The sequence below is a fragment of the Bombina bombina genome, chromosome 3, assembly GCF_027579735.1.
Source record: "Bombina bombina isolate aBomBom1 chromosome 3, aBomBom1.pri, whole genome shotgun sequence".
Classification (NCBI taxonomy): domain Eukaryota; kingdom Metazoa; phylum Chordata; class Amphibia; order Anura; family Bombinatoridae; genus Bombina; species Bombina bombina.
The window spans coordinates 424,592,782-424,620,688 of record NC_069501.1 but is presented as its reverse complement, the minus strand read 5'-3'; the positions used below and the strand labels follow the sequence as shown (position 1 = coordinate 424,620,688).

The window sequence follows — 27,907 nt, the reverse complement described above, 5'->3', positions numbered from 1 at the left end:
TTAGTTGTGAAACATTGTTTTGAGGGTGTCACCGTAATCATTTCAGAGAGAAATTGGGTTGTAGGGTGCCTATATAACAACAATCTGGCTTCTTTTTACTAGAAACAAATATTATATAATTCTGAAAAAAAATGTTAAGGGAAGGAGTATCCCACTAATTCCTTTGAGAAAAATGGGGTTTGTGTATTCTACGGACTCAACATAAAATATGGCTGGTCTTCAAATTTTTCAAGGGCTTCTCTTTATTCCCAGTCTGGTCCTGGAACTGGTGCTAACAACAAGTATCTCTATTAAAGTTTATGGAGATGTTTTATTTTACCAACAGTTTATATGGTCTACAACAGCAATTAAACTAGGCCTAGGTTTGTATTCCTGCCAACAGCTCAAAGTCAACTCCAGAATGGCAATGCATTACGCTAGCTGATTAACCAATCAGCCATGTGTCAGTGATGACATCACACAAGCCACCACTGACTATTTGAGGAAGCATGGTGTGTTTAAAGGCTGTGACACACTGCAAGCGATGCGGCTCGAGGCGAAGCAGCTGCTTCGCTTTGCATCGCATCGCTTTTGAGGATCAAATATTTCATCTCTGAGAGTTCAGCTACGCGACCTGACGCAGCAGAGTGCTCAGAGATGAAAAGGCAGGACACACTGAGCGTGCACAGCCGCATCTACACGCCGCGCGCCGCTCTGCTTGCAGTGTGTCACAGCCTTTATGCTGATGCACATGCCACTAAAGCACTGATAGCTTTTACTAGAAGCATTTTGCTTATGAAAGTATATTGTGAAAATTATACTATTTAAAACGATTAAAAACAGGGGCACTTTAATTCATCAAAATTTACATTTCACTCGTGTTGTGAAAATACTTACCTTTTAATCTTGACAGCTGCTCCAGCTTCCCTCGGTCGTCGCAAACCTCTTCCTACATCAGAAATGACGGATCGGTCATCCTCCAATCACGGCTTCCCCCCCCAGTGTCTGATTCAACGCTGTGATTGGAGGAAGCCGGATTCCTCATTTTAGACCCAGGAAGAGGCTTTGCGACGGGCAGAGGAAGCGATGCAGCTGTCAAGATTAAAAGGTAAGTATTTTCGTAATACGAGGGAAATGTAAATTTTGATGAATTAAAGTTCCCCTGTTTTTAATCGGATTTTTAAAAACCGGGCACTTTATCATCAAAATTTACATTCACTTTAAGCATACAAAGTCAAGAAAGACCACATTGAATACAAGTTACAATATAAAAAGATACAAATATAGTCAGGTACAACTGAAAGCTTGTTTTAAAGCAATGTAAGTCATAATATGAAACATTATTTGAAACCTCAACATTTTTCCTTTTTAAATGCATTTTCTATTTGCATTGTGATATCCACTCTTGACATCTGTGACAAGGTAAAAAATAAGAGACCACTTTTGGGTTACATAAATTAGCTTTCCTCGCCAATCTAAATATGTTTACTGTGGTGTAGTCAGTGGAACCAAAGCTTATTATTTAGACAGAAACAAAGCAAACATGTCTGACTATAATTACACTCCACTCCACTAGTATATATAGCAGACCGTAAATAAACAGTAAAATGGAGCTTGTAGCGAGAAAACAGCTGCTTTATAGCTATGTAAGTCCTGTCTGCCAGTCATTAGTCTACAAATCTAGGAGGTACTTAATACAAACTATTACTATGGCAAAGTCAAAAGAACACCAACTTGTCCCATATTAATACATAACCAATATGATAGCAAAAGAGAAAAGCATCATCCCCACTAAAACGTATTGTACATTAAACAAACAGATATCAGTAAAGATAAAGCTGTCTATAAGGATGTTTTTGTGGAAAAGCAATATATAAGACTTAACAATCAGTTACTTTAAATTTCCTAAGTGGCTCTTAAGAGCAGGATAGTGGGATGATATATACACTATTAATCTCCTTGGGACATACAGTATCTTAACTAAAGACTATGGAATTCATGTGGGCATATATGGCTAGTAGTGCAGATTAAATAATGACTAATTAGTGGCTGGCTAAAGAGGAAGGACTCAAACTATGAGCTCCCAAATTGCCACTTTTATATAAAACAATGGCAAATAAGTTGAAATTTAGACTGGCAACAAGAAGTCCTATCGCCCCGGCCAAAGAAAACAGGACATAGTGAGCTTACATCCATAGTGAGATTTTTTTTAGCACAGAATGGAATCAAATAGTATCTAAATAACAGGCACTTTACACCCTACCAAAATGTAATGAAGTTGGGATTCTTTAATATTATATACTCACACAGGTATTGTGAGAACTATCAACCTACTCCTATCAAGAAGGCTCAGCCTTAGCCAGCCTAACAAAAAGAAAATTCCAAAAAAAAATATCTATATGGTACAACTTGTATCCACCGGGAACAAAAACTTATTTAATAACACTTCTAAAGACAATTTATTTTTAATATGTGAATATGTATATATATATATATATATATATATATATATATATATATATATATATATATATATATATATATATATTCCCAAAGTATACAATGGCAACAGCACTTTTCTTTAAAACACTTCTTCTTTATTAAAGTAACATTTTAGGATAAAATACAGCGACGTTTCGAGCCTCTTGGGCCCTTCCAAAATGTTACTTTAATAAAGAAGAAGTGTTTTAAAGAAAAGTGCTGTTGCCATTGTCTACTTTGGAAATTATATATGGGAGCATGGCACAGGCCTCCCAGGCAAACGTGTACTGCAAAGGTAAACCTACTAGAAGCTATACCCAGTGAAGGGGTTCCCAAGAAAGTGCTGGACTTACCACTATATTTGGTTATATCTATCTATCTATCTATCTATCTATCTATCTATCTATCTATCTATCTATCTCTCTCTCTCTCTCTCTATATATATATATATATATATATATGTGTGTGTGTGTGTGTGTGTGTAAAATTGTAATAATATAAGAATATATGATACAATAATAATAATATAATATCTTTTATTATCTTGTCTGTGTTTAGACAGTATTTTTAATATCATGTATTATAATTATGTCTAACAGTATTCTACATTCATTCAGATGTTGTGTTTTTTATTTTGCCTGCCTCTTAGTCTACCTTGTATGCTTTTGCAATTTGTATAAATCTAGGTCACGCAGGCCCAGAGAGCAGGAGATGGGAATATTCCTCTGGTGAACAGTTCAGTGCCCTATTTTCTGGAAGGCGACATTCAGTGCGAGAGTCAACGTCTTCTATAGTACTAAACGAATGCCACAGGCACTCTAATGCAGAGATATATGAGTGTGACAAGAGAAAGAGAGAGCTAACAGGAATTCAGAATGCAAACTGCAAGAGGCTTTTCAATCCATTCAACAGGAGGGATGTTTTGCAGAGTTTACTAATGACAAAAAATCCTCTCAAATGAGTCGTGACCAAACATATGGGCTTGTTGCGCTACTAAAAATACATACTTCTTATTGTGGTCAGTTTCTTAGCTGAAAACAACTATTTTTAAACTGAAACAAGCTCCAAATGTATCCTAGGGGATATAAAGTCAAAATTAAACTTTGTGATTCAGATACAGCTTGTCATTTTAATCAACTTTCCACTTCTCTGTTATCAAACTTGCTTAATTATCTTGGTATCCTTTGTTGAATAGTAAATCGAGCTAGGGTCATGAGCAACAATTCACTACTGAGAGCTAGCTGGTGATTGGTAGATAGACACACTTTTGTCATTGGGTCACTGTTATTGTTTACTTCTGATTTTAAAAGTAAATAAATCCAGGTGGTTTGGCGTTGCCAAATTTATAGATCTATAATTTGGCGATATTAGTAAAATATGTTATAGATTGGATACGGGAAGATAACTATGTAACATAATGGCAACTAGAATCCACTATATGTTCTCCTTAAAGGCATTACTACATTGTGAACCTGCAAAGATTCCAAAAAATATAGCGCAACTCACGGTGATTAACAATGTGATAATTGCATGGCATAAATTTGGTAATGGTATTGGGGTGAACACATGTGTCTCGCGATTCCTCCCAATTGTGAGAAATCCCAATTTTAGGGTAGATAAAGGGGGGATATTTCAAAAATGGGGCAAAAAAGGGCTTAGCTATGTGTCACAACTGCAGGACGTGACATTGTATAGCAGTAATTGGATGAAGATAGAAGATGCCACTTGTATGAAGATGTCTGCCGGTCCGGATGTCCTCTTCTGCCCGGATAGAATGAAGACTTCTGCCGGTCCGGATGTCCTCTTCTGCCCCATCGGATGACCACTGTTGCCCGGCTGGGTGAAGACGGCTCAAGGTAGGGTGATCTTCAGGGGGTTAGTGTTAGGTTTTTTTAAGGGGGGATTGGGTGGGTTTTAGAGTAGGGGTATGTGGGTGGTGGGTTTTAATGTTGGGGGGTATTTCATTTTTTAATACAGGTAAAAGAGCTGATTACTTTGGGGCAATGCCCCGCAAAAGGCCCTTTTAAGGGCTATTTGTAATTTAGTGTAGGGTAGGGAATTTTATTATTTTGGGGGGCTTTTTATTTTATTAGGGGGATTAGATTAGGTGTAATTAGTTTAAAATATTGTAATTTCTTTTTTATTTTCTGTAATTTAGTGTTTTTTTTTCTCGTAATTTAGTTTATTTAATTAATTGTATTTAATTGTAGGTAGTTTAGGTAATTAATTTAATTATAGAGTAGTGTTAGGTGTAATTGTAACTTAGGTTAATGTTTATTTTACAGGTAATTTTGTATTTATTTTAGCTAGTTAGCTATTAAATAGTTAATAACTGTTTAATAACTATTGTACCTAGTTAAAATAAATGCAAAGTTGCCTGTAAAATAAAAATAAATCCTAAAATAGCTACAATGTAACTATTAGTTATATTGTAGCTATATTAGGGTTTATTTTATAGGTAAGTATTTAGTTTTAAATAGGAATAATTTATTTAATTATAGTAATTTTATTTAGATTTATTAAAAATAGATTTAAGTTAGGGGGGTGTTAGGGTTAGGGTTAGACTTAGGTCTAGGGGTTAATACATTTAATATAGTAGCAGCGACGTTGGGGGCGGCAGATTAGGGGTTAATAATTGTAGGTAGGTGGCGGCGACGTTGGGGGCGGCAGATTAGGGGTTAATAATTGTAGGTAGGTGGCGGCGACGTTGGGGGCGGCAGATTAGGGGTTAATAAATATAATGTAGGTGTCGGCGATGTTAGGGCCAGCAGATTAGGGGTTCATAGGTATAATGTAGGTGGCGGCGGTGTCCGGAGCGGCAGATTAGGGGTTAATAAGTATAAGGTTAGGGGTGTTTAGACTCGGAGTTCATGTTAGGGTGTTAGGTGTAGACTTAGAAAGTATTTTCCCATAGGAAACAATGGGGCTGCGTTAGGAGCTGAACGCTGCTTTTTTGCAGGTGTTAGGTTTTTTTTCAGCCGCCTCAGCCCCATTGTTTCCTATGGGGAGATCGTGCACGAGCAAGTTTTAGTCAGCTTAAAGCTACCGTAAGCAACGCTGGTATTACAGTGAGAAGTGGCGCTAAATTTGCTCAACGCTCACTTTTCTGAGGCTAACGCAGCCATTCAGAAAACTTGTAATACCAGCGTTGTTTAAAGTGAGCACTGGAAAAAAAAAGGCTTGTTAGCAACGCAAGTTTTTACCAACAAAACTCGTAATCTAGCCTCATGTTTTTTGATGGAGTGTTAAGGCCTTTAATTGAAAATCTTGTGAAAACACGTGTAAAGCACTTTGTTCCAGCTTTTGTAACAGATTAGTAGCCTTAATGGAACATGAACCCTTGTTATCCTTTGCTGGAAGGTTTATCTAGGTAAGCTCAGGAGCAGCAAAGAACCTTGGTTCTCACTGCTGATTGGTGGCTGCATATATATACAGATTGTTATTGGCTCCCCCATGTGTTCAGTTAGAAACCAGTAGTGCATTGCTGCTCCTTCAACAAAGAGAATTAAAAAAATTAGATAATAGAAGTAAATTAGAAAGATGTTTAACCCCTTAATGACCACAGCACTTTTCCATTTTCTGACCGTTTGGGACCAAGGCTATTTTTACATTTCTGTGGTGTTTGTGTTTAGCTGTAATTTTACTCTTACTCATTTACTGTACCCACACATATTATATACCGTTTTTCTCGCCATTAAATGGACTTTCTAAAGATACCATTATTTTCATCATATCTTATAATTTACTATAAAAAAAATATAAAATATGAGGAAAAAATGTAAAAAAAACACACTTTTTCTAACTTTGACCCCCAAAATCTGTTACACATCTGCAACCACCAAAAAACACTCATGCTAAATAGTTTCCAAATTTTGTCCTGAGTTTAGAAATACCCAATGTTTACATGTTCTTTGCTTTTTTTTGCAAGTTATAGGGCAATAAATACAAGAAGCACTTTGCTATTTCCAAACCACTTTTTTTCAAACTTAGCGCTAGTTACATTGGAACACTGATATCTTCCAGGAATCCCTGAATATCCCTTGACATGTATATATTTTTTTTTAGAAGACATCCCAAAGTATTGATCTAGGCCCATTTTGGTATATTTCATGCCACCATTTTACCGCCAAATGCGATCAAATAAAAAAAATTGTTCACTTTTTCACACATTTTGTTACAAACTTTAGGTTTCTCACTGAATTTATTTACAAACAGCTCGTGCAATTATGACACAAATGGTTGTAAATGCTTCTCTGGAATCCCTTTTTTCATAAATAGCAGACATATATGGATTTGGTGTTGCTTTTTGGTAATTAGAAGGCCGCTAAATGCCACTGCGCACCACACGTGTATTATGCCCAGCAATGAAGGGGTTAATTAGGGAGCATGTAGGGAGCTTGTAGGGTTAATTTTAGCTTTATTGTAGTGTAGTAGACAACCCTAAGTATTGATCTAGGCCCATTTTGGTATATTTCATGCCACCATTTCAACGCCAAATGCGATTAAATAAAAAAAAAAGTAAAATTTTTAGCTGCGCATCACATGTGTATTATGGCTAGCAGTGAAGGGGTTAATTAGGTAGCATGTAGGGAGCTTGCAGGGTTAATTTTAGCTTTAGTGTAGAGATCAGCCTCCCACCTGACACATTAAACCCCCTGATCCCTCCCAAACAGCTCTCTTCCCTCCCCCACCCCACAATTGTCCCCGCCATGTTAAGTACTGGCAGAAAGTCTGCCAGTACTAAAAAAAAAAGCTATCCTTGATAAAAAATAAATTAAAAAAAGGCATATTTACATATGCTTCTCTGGAGGATCCCCCCTTAGCCCCCAACCTCCCTGATACCCCCCAAACAGCTCTTTACCCATCCCCCTCTAACTTATTAGTAGCCATCTTTGGTACTGGCAGCTGTCTGCCAGTACCCAGTTTATAGTAAAATATTTTTATTATTTTTTTTAAATAATTTTCTGTAGTGTAGCTTGCCCCCCCCAAAAGACCAACCCACCACCCCTCCCAGATCTCTTAGATCGACATATATGTAATTATATTTGGCAATCACTGCCACTTTTCTCCCATCACTTTTCTGTAGTGTAGCGGTTCCCACCCGCTTCCTACCCCCGCGCGCACCCGGCGTTCCCGCCCACGATCCCGCCCCCCTCCACATGATACGGCCCATCGATGGCCGCCCACCCGCCTCCCAGACTGGCTCCCACCCACCAACGAAACCGACCATCGATGTCCGGTACAGAGAGGGCCACAGAGTGGCTCTCTCTGCATCGGATGGCCAAGGGGGGTTATTGCAGCATGCCTCGATGTTGAGGCATCACTGCAATAACCGGAAAGTAGCTGGAAGCGAGCAGGATCGCTTCCAGCTGCTTTCCAGACCAAGGACGTACGCCACACGTCCTCGGTCATTAAGTGTATTTTTTTTGAGGACGTGTGGCGTACGTTCTTGGTTGTTAAGGGGTTAAAATTGTATTCTCTATCTGAATCATGAAAGAAAATGTTTGGGTTTCATGTCCCTTTAACTTGTGCCATTTCTTTAAAATCCATAATGTGAAAGAATTATGAGATGAAATGCCTCATTTGTTCATCCTGTATCACAAGCTACGTGATTCGATCAAAAATTCTGTAAAAGTCATCTCTATCAAATTCCTTCCGTTCCTTAATACTCAGAATAATTACTTTAATAAATAGGAACGTTGGGACTCCTGCCTACCATCATAATGCAAAATGTAATCTGTTCTAGGAATGGGTTGATATACAGAAGCACTATGTAATTACAGTGATTGTCAGCATATGGTAAAACACCTCCGGACCAAATGGCACAGATTACAATGACCTCCAACTAATTATTTTGGCAGATAAAGCAAACGCACAGCCCACTCATTGTAAACAAACTTAAATACTCACAAAAGAGGCGCATATTTATCATGCTATACTAAATTGCAACCAATACAGAAGTAAAAAATTTCCCCTACTATGATCAAGATGATTTCTTGAGCAATGAAGGATACAACAATTTAAGTCACTTCATATTTTACAGAGACAGATCCCAATGTCTATTATGGAAAGATTGGGCATTTCAATGGGTAATTCAACTTATAGTGTATGTGTGTGTATATAGATAGATAGATAAATAGATAAAAGATAGATAGATATAGATTAGATAGATGATAAATGAATATAGATGAATATATATATATTTAGAAACTTTTCGTGTAGAGAAGAGGCACACACAGCCTCTTACGGAGAACAGTCTTGACAGAGGTCCCTGTGAGGACTGAAACGTTGACTGAATAAATGAATTAATAAAACTTATGTTAATTAGGCAATTCAACGTACAGTGAGTGCTTGGATCTAAAAAACTATATATATATATATATATATATATATATATATATATATATATATATATTATACATACATATCACATAGAACAGTACCTGCAAAGATAAATAATATTTATTGTGCTTTTAATTAAAATTAATTTTAAAAATGCCATTTTAATGATGTATTATAAATACTGTTACTGTGACAGATTTTTCTGTGTACAAGGGAATAAAGGTTTCTTTCTTTGGTGACATAAAGGCTGGTGACAAGTTGCTGCTAAAATACTTGCATGGAGCTGGTGGTGGTTTCAAGTCTTAGGAAAAAAACTGGAGGAAACATCTATTTTTTAAACATTGTTAAAGGGGAATTACAGTCACGATTAAACTCTCATGGTTAAGATAGAGAATGTGATTTTTAAATTTACTTCTACTATCAAATTTACTTTGATCTCTTGATATACTTTATTGAAAAGCATACTCATGTAGGCTCAAGAACACTACTGGGAGCTAGCTAATGATCAGTGCCTACACAAATATGCTTTTTGCCATTGGTTTACCAGATTCAGCTAACTCCCAGTAATGCATTGTTAATTTGGATTTTACTTTAAAGGGACGGTATACACCCATTTTCATATAATTGCATGTAATAGACACTACTATACAGAATAAAAAGCACAGATACTGATATAAAAATCCAGTATAAAACCTTTTAAAAACTTACTTAGAAGCTCTAAGGTGAACAAGTTTCCCGTATTGCCCAGGACAGTCCCGCATTTTAAAGGTCTGTCCCAGGTCCCGGATACCTCCATTCATTGTCCCGGACTGACTGCTGACAAACTGACAGCACACTGACAGCACTGACAGCCACGCGGATTGACTCACTCTCACTGACTGACTAGTCACTATAGACTCTAGGGCAGCTTGTTGCCGGCTTCCCGCAGCGCAGATAGTGAGAGTGTAAGACTCCTCCTAGACTCTAAACAACATTATCCCAGGGGGGCAGGGGGGCCAGACTCCAGACCAGAGTCGCCGCCAGTGGCCAACTGGCCAGTAAGTTGAGGGAGCCACTTCCGGAATCCGGATATGAAATTTATTTGTAAATATGCACGATCCCCCCACCCCCGGGCCCCCCGCCTCTGGTTGTAGTCTAGTCTAGCTCTAGCCTCTAGCCTATATAATGCAATATGAATGTCGCTGGCTGCGTGGAGTGGACCTGGGCTGGCCAGCGTGGACATTAGTAAGTGAAGTCGAGACCGGTGGAGGGAGGCAGGTGGGCGGCCCATCGCTGGCAATCTTCCAGCCAGCAGTCGTAAATGATTGTCAGATGCAAGCAGGAGTGCGCACGGGGGTGTATGCACACACACCCCCCTGCGATCTTTCCGTTTTAAATTTTTAAGTGGTGGGAGAGGGTGGTGGGTGGCGGTTGTGGGTGGGAGAGGAGGGGGGAAATATTTTTTTTTAAATAGGTCTGAGAGGGGGAGGGAGTAGTGTTTGGTGGGGGGCAGCTACACTACAGAAAAATAGTGGTTTATTTTAGAAAAACCACATTTAAATGCAAAGTGGGTACTGGCAGACCGTTGCCAGTACCAAAAATGGTGAAAAATAGTTAGTGGGGGGAGGGTTAGAGAGCTCTTGGGGGGGATCAATGAGTTTGGGGGCTAAGGGGGCATCCTACACAGCAGAATATATATTTTATAAAAAATAAATAAAAAAAAGCTTTTTATTTTAGTACTGACAGCCTTTCTGCCAGTACTTAAGATGGTGGGAACAATTGTGGGGTGGGGAGAGATGAAGCTGTTTGGGAGGGATCAAGGGGTGGGATGTTTCAGGTGGGTGGCTTATCTCTACTACGCTAAAGCTAAAATTAACCCTTCAAGCTCCCTACAAGCTACCTTAACCCCGTCACTGCTGGGCATAATACAAGTGTGGTGCGCATTGGCATTTAGCGGCCTTCTAATTACCAAAAAGCAATGCCAAAGCCATATACGTCTGCTATTTCGGAACAAAGGGGATCACAGAGAAGCATTTATAACCATTTGTGCCATAATTGCATAAACTGTTTGTAAATCATTTCAGTGAGAAACCTAAAATTGATAAAAAAGTTTGTGAAAAAGTGAACGTTTTTTTTTTTATTTGATCGCATTTGGCGGTGAAATGGTGGCATGAAATATACCAAAATGGGCCTAGATAAATACTTTGGGTTGTCTACTACACTACTCTAAAGCTAAAAATAACCCTACAAGCTTCCTAATTAACCCCTTCTCTGCTGGGCATGACACGTGTGGTGCGCAGCGGCATTTAGCGGCCTTCTAATTACCAAAAAGCAACGTCAAAGCCATATATGTCTGCTATTTCTCAACAAAGGTGATCCCAGAGAAGCATTTACAACCATCTGTGCCATAATTGCACAAGCTGTTTGTAAATAATTTCAGTGAGAAACCTAAAATTGTGAAAAATTTAACGATTTTTTTTATTTGATCCCATTTGGCGGTGAAATGGTGGCATGAAATATACCAAAATGGACCTAGATCAATACTTGGGGGTGTCTACTACACTTCACTAAAGCTAAAATTAACCTAAAGTTTGTGAAAAAGTGAACGTTTTTTTTCATTTGATCGCATTTCACAGTGAAATATACCAAAATGGGCCAAGATCAATACTTTGGGGTTTCTACTAAAAAAAATATATACATGTCAAGGGATATTCAGAGATTCCTGACAGATATCAGTGTTCCAATGTAACTATCGCTAATTTTGAAAAAAAAAAAAATGGTTTGGAAATAGCAAAGTGCTACTTGTATTTATTGCCCTATAACTTGCAAAAAACAAAACAAAGAACATCTAAACATTGGGTATTTCTAAACTCAGGACAAAATTTAGAAACTATTTAGCATAGGAGTTTTTTTGGTGGTTGTAGATGTGTAAAAGATTTTGGGGGTCAAAGTTAGAAAAAGGGTTTTTTTTTCCATTTTTCCATCATATTTTATATATTTTTTATAGTAAATTGTAAGATGTGATGAAATTAATGGTATCTTTAGAAAGTCCATTTAATGGCGAGAAAAACAGTATATAATATGTGTGGGTACAGTAAATGAGTAAGAGGAAAATTACAGTTAAACAAAAACACTGCAAAAAATCCAAAAATAGCTTTGGTCCCAGACGGTCAACAAATGGAAAAATGGTCTGGTCACTAAGGGTTAAACCAATTCATTTGGGTTTTATTTGTCTTTAATATAGGAACATATAGTGCATACAATTTTTAACAACTTTCCAATTTAGTTAATTTATCTAATTTGATTTGTTCTTTTGATACGCTTTGTTGAAAAGTATACCTAGGTAGGCTCTACTGGGAACTAGTTGCTGATTGATGGTTGTACATATATGCCTCTTACCATTGGCTCACTAGATGTGTTCAGATTGTGCATTACTGCTCCTTCAACAAAGGATATGAAGAGAATGAAGCTCCAAGCTCCTGAGCCTATCTAGATATGCTTTTCAACAAAGGATATCAAGAGAATGGAGCAAATGAGATAATAGAAGTCAATTGGAAAGTTGTTTAAAATGGTATGTTCTGTCTGAATCATGAAAGAAAATAACTTGGGTTTTATATCCCTTTAATCTTGGGAGGGGGCTTTAGTTTTTATATGTTGTTCTTCCCCCCCATACATAATTTGGGATGCAAGGTCAAAAAGCAGAGAGCACATTTCATCACACAGTAAGATGTCAGATGTTCAACAAGCCTGCCAGCTTCATATCTTGCCATATTCCTGCAATGACTGCGCTGCCCATAATTATTTTCCTAGCCTAAGGTCTGTTTTAATCTTTCATTTTGCTACGCTGTTAAAGGAGGAGAAAATCACCGCTTAGCCCCTAGTCTGTTCGCTAGAGCCCAGAGATATGTGTTGTAGAAAAACAGAAGTTATAAATAGATCAAAATGGTAACCCCTTCAGCACTGCCATCCTCCAAAGTGGCTTAATATATGTATACTTAACACTTCTGTCCTATTCTGGTTGAGAAAAAAAAATACATGGTCATTTCAACATACTACAATTAACATTAAACTAAAATGTTATTCTTAATAAAAAATCTTTAATTATGTATATTAAAATTAATTTTGTTACATATTTTTAATATTTATTTTGCTTGCTTTTCCTTTAGTTTAACTTTGAAAATTGTGGTTTGCCTACAGTGAGGAAGAGTGCAATGAGGAAGAGTGCATCTTGCAGGTTTTAGACCCTGCAACATGCTACAAAGTGACTACTTGATCATTGTAGATGTTTATTAAAGGGACACTGAACCCAAAATTTTTATTTTGTGATTGAGATAGAGCATGAAATTTTAAGCAACTTTCTAATTTACTCCTATTATCAAATTTTCTTTATTCTCTTGGTATCTTTATTTGAAATGCAAGAATGTAAGTTTAGATGCCGGCCCATTTTTGATGAACAACCTGGGTTGTCCTTGCTGATTGGTGGATAAATTCATCCACCAATAAAAAAGTTCTGAACCAAAAAAAAAGCTTAGATGCCTTCTTTTTCAAATAAAGATAACAAGAGAATGAAGAAAATTTATAATAGGAGTAAATTAGAAAGTTGCTTAAAATTCCATGCTTTATCTGAATCATGAAAGAAAAAAATTGGGTTCAGTGTCCCTTTAAATGGAAACCTAAAATCTTTTCTTTCATGATTCAGATAAAGCAAGTGATTTTAAACAACTTTCTAATTTACGTCTATTATCACATTTTCTTCATTCTCTTGGTATCCTTTTTGAAGTAGCAGCTATGCAATATTGGGAGTTAGCTGAACATATCTGGTCAACCAATGAAACGAGGCATTTATGTGCAGCCACCAATCAGCAACTAGCTCCTAGTAATGCCTTTCTGCTCCTTAACCTACCTAATAGAATAAAGCAAATTAGATGATAGAAGTAAATTCGAAACTTGATTAAAATCATACGACCAAACTTGGAATACGGGGGACGTGTTTCATAAAGGAACCTGTTGTTTTCCTCTAAAGAAATAGATTGTTGCATTTGTGGATACTTTTGGGGAACCCTATAAAGCTTATAGCATGATGTCATACCTCAAACAGCCCCCCTATGGCATGAATGGCTTGGGGCTGACAGGGCCTGCTATGGATTTACTGCATCCAGGGGTGGGGTACCCAGCTACCCCCAGGAATCAGTGGAGAGCGCATCACCTTCACCCGCTCCCAGCTGAATGTGCTGGAGGCTCTGTTTGCCAAGACTCACTACCCAGACATCTTCATGAAAGAGGAGGTGGCCCTGAAGATTTACCTACCTGAATCCAGAGTACAGGTCTGGTTTAAGAACCGCAGGGCTAAGTGCAGGCAACAGCAACAGCAGCAGCAGAGCAGCGCCGTGGGGGTGAAGAGTCGGCCGACTAAAAAGAATTGCAATACTGCGCTGGAGAGCTCAGGTTCCGAGAGCAGCGGCCAATTCACCCCACCTGCAGTGACTAGTTCAGGATCATTCTCTTCATCATCCTCTAGCTCCAATTCCTCTGGTAATCCTGGTCTGGGTAATTCTGTGCCCTCCTTGAAAGGTAGCACTTCGGCAACTTCTTCAATATTCTCCTGGTAATGCACCGGCCTCCTCTGCAAACCCATTGGGCCCAAGTTCTGCCTCTTGCATGCAGCGTTCAGGCTCCTCATCTGCAACATCCTATCCCATGTCCTACAGTCAGGCTGCAGGATACACCCAGGGGTACCCTGCCCCCTCCTCCTCTTACTTTGGGGGTGTGGATTGCAGTTCATACATGGCTCCCATGTACTCCCATCATCATCCCTCACCAGCTCAGCCCCATGACCCCCTCCTCTATGTCCAGTCACCACCATCACCAGGGCTATGCCAGTTCAGGACTGCCCTTCAACTCTTCTGACTGTCTGGATTACAAGGACCAAGCTGCTGTGGCCTCTTCTTGGAAACTCAACTTCAATTCCACGGATTGTCTAGACTACAAAGATCAGGCCTCATGGAGGTTCCAGGTCTTGTGAGTCAAGTCACAAACCTATGCTAGTCTAACAGTCCCATGATATATAAATATACATCTATTAAAATGTATCGGACAATGAGAAGCTCTTTGAAGTTATCTGAAGATGACATTCATTAAAAAATATCATTAATAAATAATATTATTTTTATTTGTGGATGGACAAAGCTTCTCAAATTATCAAATCATTTTGTGCCTGTAAAAAATGGACCGTAAAAATGACTGTCATTCAAGAACTGTACATTACAGTTTTGTGATGTTATTTATTCACATCTGGACCTTTTTGATTTGGACTGTAATATTTTGATTTTCATGATTGTACTGGAAAGACCTACCCCTCATCTTGGCCTTGATAATCCAAAGATGTAAATTCTTTTAAACGTATATAGATGGGTGACCAGGTCTGGGTGCCCCCCATCTGCACACTATGTATATATGTTTTCATTATAGCTCTATCGTGTAGGACTGTAGCCTCTTGCTGTCTGTAGCAGCTGGATTACATACTAGGTCCGTTACTAGGACCCAATTATTATTTTTAGTTGATGCTATTAGTTTGAATGTAAGACCCTTAATTCCACACAAGCCCAAAATGAATTAAAAAAAACAAACAAACAAACAAAAAAAAAACGATCCCATATCCAGAAAGTCAATATCTTCATGACTTGCGAATCCACTAACAGTCACACACCGACCAACTATATTTATTTAAATCGAACTGAAATCAATATTACCCACTGGAAAATAATGAATTGTAAGGTACTGAAAACACACAGATATCATGAAAAAATGACACAATTTGCATCTTACATCGAGGTGAAATTATTTTAATAGTTGTCAGTAAATGCCAGCTGATCACATATATATTGTTGTTTTTTTATACAAATCCTGTAAGTGTGTTGCACACTTTATGTAATATCTTTACAATTTATCTTATGTCTTATATATATTTTTTTTTATGATGAGTTTGTTATCCCAAAATATACCCAACAGCACTTGCATCTGTGTCACTAGAGAATCGGATCTGTCTGTCCCTGTGTTGGTGAAATAAACAAAAAGTTTGTACATTTTATAACATGGTCTTGCACAATTACCTCCAATGTAAGAAATCATCACATCTACATACCAATCCCATAATAAAAATCAAACTAATGACAAAAAAAAAAAGCTTTCACAATATTTTTCACTTCATATTTCACCTTTATGTTCCCTTAATGTAAATACCAGCTATAACTGCAGTGATTTATTTTCTGAATAGTAGCATTAATTAATTTTACTTATCAAATAAGCTTTGCAGTCCAGAACTCTTTTAGTGTTATACTTCCCTATATTTATTTTCTTAAAGGGATAGTCCAGCTAAAATTGGAATCCACATGGATGCATTTCAGTTTTAAATGGAAGCATTCTTGTAATACACATGTATTAGCAATAATGCTTCTAATAAAAGTTATATTTGTTTCAAAAGAGTATTTAAAGGGACAGTCTAGGCCAAAATAAACTTTCATGATTCAGATAGAGCATGTAATTTTAAACAATTTTCCAATTTACTTTTATCACCAATTTTGCTTTGTTATCTTGGTATTCTTAGTTGAAAGCTTAACCTAGGAGGTTCATATGCTAATTTCTTAGACCTTGAAGCCCACCTCTTTCAGATTGCATTTTAACAGTTTTTCACCACAAGAGGGTGTTAGTTCACGTATTTCATATAGATAACACTGTGCTCGTGCACGAGAAGTTATCTGGGAGCAGGCACTGATTGGCTAGACTGCAAGTCTGTCAAAAGAACTGAAAAAAGGGGCAGTTTGCAGAGGCTTAGATACAAGATAATCACAGAGGTTTAAAGTATATTAATATAACTGTGTTGGTTCTGCAAAACTGGGAAATAGGTAATAAAGGGATTATCTATCTTTTAAAACAATAACAATTCTGGTGTAGACTGTCCCTTTAAGTATGCACCGTGCACCAGCATTTTAAAAACAGCACTTGCTCGGAGAGCCTAAGATACCTATACTGTCTGGTAATGACTCAATTTGTTAATTGCTAACATGATACAAACCCCATTGAAGCTCTGAGTAGCTGGAGAATTTTAAATGTTGGTGCACTGAGAATATCTAGCTGTGCTTCACATGCACGTGCACATATAAATGTTAACACTAAAACAGTGAAAACTTTTACTAAAAAGCATTTTTGCCAAACATGTATATTGCAAATATGTTTCTATTCAAAGATGTAATTCATCAATGTACATTTAAATTTTGACCTGAATGTCCCTTTAATACTCCATACTCTATTCACGTATTTGCTCTATATTTTGTTACAAGGGTTGCCACCTCAGCCTTGTTTTCCTAGACAGTTATGAGGTACACATGTTGCAGGGAGGAAAGAGAGGAACATACATTGCGCCTCTGGACAGCACTATTCATTTCCCTCCCTGCACACCCTGCAGCATATGTACCTGATAACTGTCAAGGAAAACATGGCCAAGATGGCAACCCTATTTGTTACACACCTAAAATATGAGGCAGTAACCAAAAAGTAATAGTCAGGCCTAATGACACAACTCAGGGGTCCTTCTAGACCAGTGATGGCGAATCTTGGCACCCCAGATGTTTCAGAACTACATTTTCCATGATGCTTAGGCCCTCTGCAGTCCAGTTGAGCATCATGGGAAATGTAGTTTTAAAACATCTGGAGTGCCAAGGTTCGCCATTACTGTTCTAGACCATAAAAAATGCTCATCTTCTACTACCTATTCCTACCTTTATATGTATTTGTTTATCTCCACCTCCCACCTTTACCTGTTCCTGTGCTCTGGACATGTAAAAAAAAGCACTACTTTACCAAATCTATCACATTTGCGGTTTGGGGGTGCAAAAATAATGAATTGGGGTGGGTACTACCCTCCCAGTGCACCCTTAGAAAAACCACTTACATACAACTCAATATTTTTAATCAACATAAATGTAAGGGGGGATTTGTACAAAGCTATACTTAGGATCAGTCTCTTGATCTGAAGTTTCCCTTTTAAAAACAAATATAAGAGAGTCCCCAGTGCATAGTAGGGAAACCACAGCTTGATCCACGTCTGCTAAGTTAATGCATTTTACACGTAGCCATAATGGATAAGGAATAATGCATTTTTACCGTATCTAATATGGCAACCAACAATATAGCATGCGTAACTTAAATGTTTAGTAAATGTTTAATCATATTAAAGGGCCATTATACACTCATTTTTTCTTTGCATAAATGTTTTGTAGATGATCTATTTAGAAAGCCCATAAAGTTTCTTTTTTTAAAACATGTATAATTTTGCTTATTTTGAAATAACATTGCTCTGATTTTCAGACTCCTAAGCAAGCCCCGAAGTTTTATTTGAATACCGTCAGCTACCTTCTCCAACTTGCTCCTGTTTGTGTAAAGTGTATTTTCATATGCAAAAGAAGGGGGAGGGGGTTATTTCCCACTTGCAGTGGGCTTTCCAACAGAGCTAAACTGAAAGCTTCAAAGTAAGTTTTTAAACCATTTTATACTGGATTTTTATATCAGTATCTGTGCATCTTATTCTTTATAGTAGTGTCTATTACATGCACTTATATGAAAATGAGTGTATACTCTCCCTTTAAGTAGAAAAACTTGCAGTATTCTTTCATTATTTATTATTCCCCTTTCCCGGTAAGTTAATTCTGAAAATTGTGAGCTTTCCATTTCCTGTTAGAAGTACAGACTCCAGACTTAAAGGGACAGTCTACACCAGAATTTTTATTGTTTTAAAAGATAGATAATCCCTTTATTACCCATTCCCCAGTTTTGCATAACCAACACAGTTATATTAATATACTTTTTACCTCTGTGATTATCTTGTTTCTAAGCCTCTGCAAACTGCCCCTTTATTTCAGTTCTTTTGACAGACTTGCAGTTTAGCCAATCAATGCCTGCTCCCAGATAACTTCACGTGCACGAACACAGTGTTATCTATATGAAACACATGAACTAACACCCTCTAGTGGTGAAAAACTGTTAAAATGCATTCTGAAAAGAGGTGGCCTTCAAGGTCTAAGAAATTAGAATATGAACTTCCTAGGTTAAGCTTTCAACTAAGAATACCAAGAGAACAAAGCAACATTGGTGATAAAAATAAATTGGTAAATTGTTTAAAATTACATGCCCTATCTGAATCATAAAAGTTTATTTTGGCCTAGACTGTCCATTTAATGCTGCTAAATCATTGGTTGTACACTCTAGTGACTCATTTATAGCTGTACTTATTGGCCTCAGCAGAAAACAAAATGTAATTTACAAAATGGCAGTTTCCATTTATTGATACCTAAACTTTACATTTATTTTTTTCACTATTTAAACAACTAATATAACTTTAAAAATACGCCTGCATATTATTTTCATGCTAATCTTTGCTTTGAAGATATCATTCTATCTAGCATTTATTTAGGGCTAGGGCATTTACTTAGAGTGGAGAGCTATTTTGCGCTCCCGCTTGCGCATTACCTTCGCTAGACTTAGTTTTTTTGTGTGAGTCAGGTTGTTGCTCGTATTACGGGATGAAAGTAAAAAAGTTTGGACACAATCGAAAGCCAACATGCACAAAAAGATAGACTTTGCAAAGTTGCAACTACGTTAATTTATTTCCACATGGACTTCAATGGAGAGTGCAAACCCTAACACCCATACTCGCACACTAACCCGATCTCGTTTATTCAAGTGTGCTAAACCTGACATGAATTGTGAATATTTCACATACCAATGTTCTTCACATACAGAACAATGTACTTTTTATTGTAAATACATATTTCTATATATAACGGTATATAACTATACCTGTATATATATTACTATAGATATATAGGTATATACAGTATATCTATTCAACATTCACAGTATCAGATATATATCTATAGAAATATGTATTTAATAATAAAAATGACATTATTTTGTATGTGAAGAACATATGAAGGTAAAATATGCGCAATAAATAGAAATATGTATTTACAATAAAATGTACATTATATTGTAAGTGAAGAACATTGTAAGGAATGTGAAATGTGTACAGTATATATACAGTAAAACACAAATATATTCATATACACATCTATACATTATATACAGTATATATATATATATATATATATATATATATACACATACATATTAAGACATATCTATTTAAATATATATATATATATATATATATATATATATATATATATATATAAATGTTTTAACTAATTATTATCAGACAGTGTTTATATGAGTGTAACTGTACCTTTACATGTATTTATGTTGTGTTTAATACGACTTTTTTTTTCTTCCCTTATCCTTTACCCGAGCTCTGAGGTCGCACTAAGCCGACGTACGTTAAATTCAATTGGGTAAAAATCGAAAACAAAAACCCATATCGCTTGAGCCCAACAGTTAGCGCGCCACTTGTAATGTAGCCCTTAGTGTTTAATGTCCCTATTAATGCAGCATTCTAAAATTGTCTGAGACCTTTTAAACTGTAATTTGAGTATCTGTAGGAGTTAAAAAGCAGAAATACATTTAGTATTTCCCTGTGACATGTTAAGTGTTACCTGAGTGGTTTTAACTTTCAGTCTACTTTTTTCCAAACGCTCCGTATAGTGGAATGTCAGTTTGCCAACTAACCTGCCTTATAAATTAGATTAAGAGCTACAAAAATTATAAACAGCTGCAGCACAGAATTCCCAGTTTCGGTGTTAGGTTGTGACTCACTTAGCATTGCAGACAGCACAGTGGTAAGCTGCAGCATAGAAAGGCAGAGAGATATGAACTGCGCTCTCTGACTCCACTGTAACAGCTTATCAAACTGTGAAAATTGCCAGAAACGGTTGGTAATGAATCTCGGCTTTGCTGGAGACAGAGATAGGAAATGCCAACTAATATATCAGTGATGTAGAGGATCCAGGAAAGTAGCTTTTTCCAGCTAAACTGTAACTAGAAAAAGAGAGCTATAGTGAGATAAAAATAGGAGATCTGATAACGTAGGGAAAGATAGGTAGAAGCAAGAAATATTGAATAAGATAATTAGGTTCAGTAAGATTGGAGAGGCAAGGTTGAGAGATGAGTTGCAGTAACTATATATTGTCTTTGAATTCTATGCATAAACAATACTAAAACATATAAAGTTACACCTTGGTGGTAATATGTGGCACTACCAACTTCATGATATAGGCTATAGTGTAAATTAATATGCAGAGAAGCCTGAAAAAGCTAAACCTATAAGTTATTTAAATTATTTTAAATCCATATGTATAGAGTAATTATACAATGCGTCAGACGCATTTCTTGTCATTTAAGACACTTTGTCTAAGACTGCATAGACAATACAAATGTATATATGGGAATCTATCTATCTTTCTATCTATCTAAATATTTATCTATCTAAATATCTATCTATCCACATTTACAAATGCAATTTGGAGTCTCAGTAAGACTTCATGACAGCTAAGAAGTAGAACATGAAACAAAATGACTGTTAATTAAAGTGTTATAAATAGAACCCAGGGCTGTTACTAAGGAGAAAAGGACTGGGCTTTCCATAGGAGCCAGGTCATTGTAAGGAGCCAGTAGGTGGGTTATGTTGGTTCAGCACATGATTTGGGCATATGCTCTGAGATAGCAGGGTTATGTGGGTAATACAAAACATAATAAAAAACCTATACACAATAGTGCATAATTCATATTTACCTCCCAGAAGTAAGTTTTGCAAGTGTAGCAGTAACATTCTGTAAAAGCTGAAAGCAGCTGGACTCTTAAATGAAAAATATTGTAATACCGAAAAGAAATACAGAAATACCTATAGCACAAGCTATATTATGGATGATGTTTGCTGTAGCTTTTGCCTCACTATGGGTTTTGTAGAGCAATACAGCAGTAATCAATCTACATTGACTATTCAGCATCTAGATTTTTCTTACTAAAACAGTATGTCAGGGATATAAGTCGAAACCACTGAAGTCTGGCACAAGTACTGTGTTGTTGTGCTTGTGAATATATATATTTATTTTTTTACAAAACGTATATTCAAATGAATGCACCAATGAAATTTAAAGAAAAGAAAAATACGAAATTCATCAGTATTCATTTGTTTTCTTGAAAGGGACAATCTATTCCAGAAAAAAGATAGATTAATCCCTTTATTACCCATTCCCCAGTTTTGCATAACAAACACAGTTATATTAATATACTTTTAACCTCTGTAATTACCTTGTATCCAGGCCTCTGCAGACTTCCCCTTTATTTCAGTTCTTTTGACAGACTTGAATTTTAGCCAATCAGTGCTGACTCATAAATAACTACATGAGTGAGCACAATGTTATATTTAAGGCACACATGAAGTAGCGCAGTCTAGCTGTGAAAAACTGCCAAAATAAGTAGCAGATTTGAAATGGATTAGAAGCATATGAGCCTAGCTAGGTTTAGCTTTTAACAAAGAATACCAAGAGAACAAAGCAAATTTGATGATAAAAGTAAACTGTAAAGTGGTTTAAAATTGCATGCCCAATCTGAATCATGTTTAATTTTGACTTGACTGTACCTTTAAAATACATTTAAGGGGTTAATACTTACCTTTTGCATACTGGAGAGCTGCACTAACTCTGTCCTCTTCTTCACAGAATATTTACACATACACAATTATAAAATAAGTAGAAAATATTGAACAATGAAATTTGAGAAGATTGTGTTGATATATACAGTATCCCACAAAAGTTAGTACACCCCTCACATTTTTGTAAATATTTTATTATATCTTTTTATGTGACAACACTGAAGAAATGACACTTTGCTACAATGTAAAGTAGTGAGTGTACAGCCTGTATAACAGTGTAAATTTGCTGTTTCCTCAAAATAACTCAACACGCAGCCATTAATGTCTAAACCATTGGCAACAAAAGTGAGTACACCCCGAAGTGGAAATTTCCAAATTGGGCCCAAAGTGTCAATATTTTGTGTGGCCGTCATTATTTTCCAGCACTGCCTTAACCCTCTTGGGCATGGAGTTCACCAGAGCTTCACAGGTTGCCACTGGAGTCCTCTTCCACTCTTCCATTACAACATCACGGAGCTGGTGGATGTTAGAGACCTTGTCCTCCCCCACATTCCATTTGAGAATGCCCCACAGATGCTCAATAGGGTTTAGGTCTGGAGACATGCTTGGCCAGTCCATCACTTTTACCCTCAGCTTCTTTAGCAAGGCAGTGGTCGTCTTGGAGGTGTATTTGGGGTCGTTATCATGTTGGAATACTGCCCTGTGGCACAGTCTCCGAAGGGAGGGGGATCATGCTCTGCTTAAAGGGACAGTACACTGTAAAATGTTGTGTCCATTAATGTATTTTAAATGACTTGTTATACCAACTGCAGAGTATAAAATATTTGAGAAATTGCATTTTCATGCTTATTTGTGTATATGAAGTAGCTGATTTTGTGCTTTGAAACCACAGCCTATTACAATGGGTTGAACTTAAAGGGGATATCTCATTATGTTATAACTTTGTGTAAACAGACTTGCTTCCTTATTTTTTATTTGTCTGGAATACCAAAGCTCAATACATAAAGAGAACAATGGAAAATAATCATTTTATTACTTAACTATCCTGCATCCCACTGAGCGTGTAACTTCTTCTGCTGCTGTGTTTACTTAGGCTATTCAAATATTAATATGTTCAGTATAGGTGGGGATACCACAGGCTAAATCGGCTATTTCAAATGCTGAAATAGGAGTAAAGGAGCTACTTGTAACCAATTTAATACACTCTAGCAGGTAAAAAGGATAATTGGGAATAATTTAAAGGGCCAGTTTTGTGTGTGGACCAGCAATGAAACAGTTAATAAAGGAATCAGACCTTGCAGTCTGCAATGTGTAGTGTTTGATAATTGCTCTAATTAACTGTTTCACTGCTGGGCCGCTCACAAAACTGGCCTTAGGAGGGAACACTGGTCACAGTACATATTGGCATTCATGGTTCCCTCAATAAATTGTAGCTCTCCAGTGCTGGCAGCACTCATGCAGGCCCAGACCCTGGCACTCCCACCACCATGCTTGACTGTAGGCAAGACACACTTGTCTTTGTACTCCTCACCTGGTTGCTGCCACATACGCTTGACACCATCTGAACCAAATAAGTTTATCTTGGTCTCATCGGACCACAGGACATGGTTCCAGTAATCCATGTCCTTAGTCTGCTTGTCTTTAGCAAACTGTTTGTGGGCTTTCTTGTGCATCATCTTTAGAAGAGGCTTCCTTCTGGGACAACAGCCACGCAGACCAATTTGATGCAGTGTGCGGCGTATGGTCTGTGCACTGACAGGCTGACCCCCCACCCCTTCAACCTCTGCGGCAATGCTGGCAGCACTCAAATGTCTATTTCCCAAAGACAACCTCTGGATATGATGCTGAGAACGTGCACTCAACTTCTTTGGTCGACCATGGCGAAGCCTGTTCTGAGTGGAACCTGTCCTGTGAAACAGCTGTATGGTCTTGCCCACCGTGCTGCAGCTCAGTTTCAGGGTCTTGGCAATCTTCTTATAGCCTAGGCCATCTTTATGTAGAGCAACAATTCTTTTTTTCAGATCCTCAGAGAGTTCTTTGCCATGAGGTGCCATGTTGAACTTCCAGTGACCAGTATGAGAGAGTGTGATAGCGATAACACCAAATTTAACACATCTGCTCCCCATTCACACCTGAGACCTTCTAACACTAACAAGTCACATGACACTGGGGAGGGAAAATGACTAATTTGGCCCAATTTAGACATTTCCACTTAGGTGTGTACTCACTTTTGTTGCCAACAGTTTAGACATTATTGGCTGTGTGTTGAATTATTTTGAGGGGACAGCAAATTGACACTGTTATACAGGCTAAACACTCACTACTTCACATTGTAGCAAAGTGTCAGTGTTGTCACATGAAAAGATATAATAAAATATTTACAAAAATGTGTAGGGTGTACTCACTTTTGTGAAATACTGTATATATATATATATATATATATATATATATATATATATATATATATATATATATATATATATATACAAATACATCATACCAGAAACTAAGTGTAAAGTACAAAGGTATTCAAGGTTACAATTTGTACTACTACAGAAAAGCATAGTGTTCATTCCTATTTAGTACCATTTCAGCCAGAGAACATAAATATTACCAGCAGAGCCATGCTTTTGTATTCTCTTTAAAGCTCTTGAGCATTTCTATAGCAGCATTGTATGAGGAACAATATAGATTATGAAATGTGGAATCATTAACTGCAGCTCGAGTGGACTTTTAAGTCTCTTTGCTATTGTGATAATGGCCACTGTCTTCAATGGTTGTGTTATCACTAGCGGTGCATAATGACTTGCTGACATTACCCACAATCTCTCAATTATACTGTGTAGGCTGAAGAAGTCATCTCTAAGAGGAAGGGCAAACTTAGCGATGAGGTTAATGCATAATGTTTTTTTACCAGCAAGGTGTGTGAGTACCATACTAATCATTGCAATACATTAACAAAGATAAATAAATAAAATGCCACATATGGTATAACATAATTATATTGTTTAATGCAGTCAATTTATTTTTTCCCCAACCATTTAACCACATATTATCAATAACAATATGCTGATTTGTAAGTGAATTTACAGTGCTTGTTATAAAAAAATAGATATAGTACATTTGATTATATTTGATATTTAAGATGTTACATTTCATACGATGGGCAAATTAAATTTCATCCTTTTTTTTCACCAAGAGCGGTTTACAAAGTAAACTACCTGTACAACAGCAGATTTTATTATCACTGTATAAACCAGTGACAAGTTACCAATATAACAAAAAAGCTGTGGCTACATAGTTGATGATAATGAAGTATTGGAGGGCATTAAAGCGACATTTCAGTCAAAACTGTAATAGACACAGATGCATTTTAGTTTTGAATAGAAGCATTTTTGCAATATACATTTATTAGCAAAAATGCTTTTAGTAAAAGCTATAGCTGTTGGAAGAGTTTGCTCAGTGCACTTGTTCAGGCAGCCTAAAGTGCTTGTATCAACTGGTGGTAAAGAATCATTTGCTTCATTGCTGACATGATAGAAGTCCACACCGGCTATCAGAGCAGCTGCATATTTAAAATGCTGGTGCACTGAAAATATCTAGGTATGATTCACATGCCTGTGCAGAGAAAAATGCTAACACTAAAACATTAAAAACTTTAACTAGAAGCAGTATTTCAGATACATGTAAATTGTAAATATGTTTCTATTCAAAGATATATTTATGTGCATTTCAATTTTGACCAGAATGTCCCTTTAAATGTTAACTTTTCCCTTTTAACTGACAATGTCTCTCTGCTGTTTACATAATACAGATTTTTTTTTTTTGCTTAGAGCTTACTACATATCAGCAATGGTTTAATACTATCTGCTTCTATTAACATCATTGGGAACGATAAATGATCATCTGCACCAAGAATACACTACACAAATGATTGTTTAATGGCTTCTGAACTTTGGTAAAAAACGGTGTCTCACAAAACAAGTTGGTAAAGCATAAAAATGGGCTACAATTGTGTGCTAAAATGTAAACATTTCACACATTAAAGTACACTTTAAAAAAGGGAAAAATAAACAACAAAAATCTCTACAAACTAACACTATTCAACAAAGCCCTCAAAATCACACTCCTAACCTGTATCTATCTGAGCAAGTCAATCACAGTTAAAGGGTTCGTGTACAAAACAGTGCTTATATACCGCTTTTGTGTAAATGTTAACAAAAGTGCCTTTTTTTAAAAAAAAAAAAACTTCTGCTGTGCGAACAACACGTGTTAAAAATTGGAGATGTGCATTGGTTCAGATACGAATGCAAATTTGTACTAATAATCGGATATTTGTTTTGATTTAACAATGCACCAACAAAATTTAAAGAAAATAAAAAAATACTGATGAAATTTGTCAGTATTCATTAATTATCTTTATATTACTTTTAAGGGTTATTACTTATATTTTTTGCGCGCTGGAGATCCGTGCAGGCTCTTTGAGCTAGCTGCACTGAACCTCCTATTAGCACGGCCTGGGTTCTGTGAAGAAGAGGGTTAGCTCCCTCTCCAACACACAAAAGGTAAGTATAAGGCTACACCTGATGCTTCACAACATTTACATTAATTTAACGAGCATTAATGTAAATGTTTAAAGAATATTCAACATTTGTTTAGTTTTAAACTAAATAATTAATGAATAGTGCAGCCAACAAATATTCGGGGAAACAAATTTTCCTGAATATTCGTTAACAAAAAATTTGGAACGAAACAAATTTTTCATGGTGGCACATTTCTATTAGAAATTGAAATAATACTATAACAGAATTAGAAAATGCATATGCTGTATATGTAAAGTGGCCTCAGTATGAAATAAGCAACCATACTATTAAATGACTTTTAATTTCAACTTTAAGTTGTTTTATTTTTTGTTTTATGCAAAAAACATATTTTAATTGACACATAATGTGACGTTGATAGCAATTTGCGAAGCCTGAGGTGACGCTGGTACTTAGAAGTATATATAGGAAAAACACCTACAAAACATGTCCTAGAGACTATCTTGCAGGAGGAGGCTTATGACAGTCATGGAGATCCTGGAAGCAGAGTTGTGGCAAACTGGATGGAGAAACGTCATGGAGGGCATGGAATCAGGGTGAGTAGATGAAGCTGATGGAGAGTGAGTGGATCAGGGTGTGGCTAAGCAGTCCACTGAAGAACTGTAGGAGGGACAGTGGAGATGCTAAACCATGACAGTCCCACAAAATGCGTGACAGTTGAGGAGAAGATATATAGAGAAAATACTGGCACCTATGTATATAGTATTGACATTCTCAAATAGACTCCTTGCTTTTTTGCTAGAGTTAGAGCAGTGTTTGTCATTCCCAGTCCTCAGGCACACTAACAGGTCATATTTTCATTAGTAACTTGGGTTATAGCAGGTTAATAACTATGTTTCTGATCAGCTGATTAAATGTTGGTGATTTTTATGATCTGTCAATAGGTTGGGTCTTGGTAGCGCTAGAGTTTTAGTGGGTTCTACCC

General features: G+C 36.8%; 1 protein-coding gene and 1 pseudogene across 2 annotated transcripts in view; one reads left to right on the top strand and one right to left on the bottom strand.

The window, feature by feature from the left end:
• The window catches only part of KCND3 (potassium voltage-gated channel subfamily D member 3), a 587,344-nt gene that overhangs the window by 196,526 nt on the left and 362,911 nt on the right, over positions 1-27,907 (bottom strand). The gene's annotated exons all lie outside the window — the stretch shown is intronic.
• On the top strand, positions 13,859-14,803 carry LOC128653384 (homeobox protein OTX1-like; annotated as a pseudogene).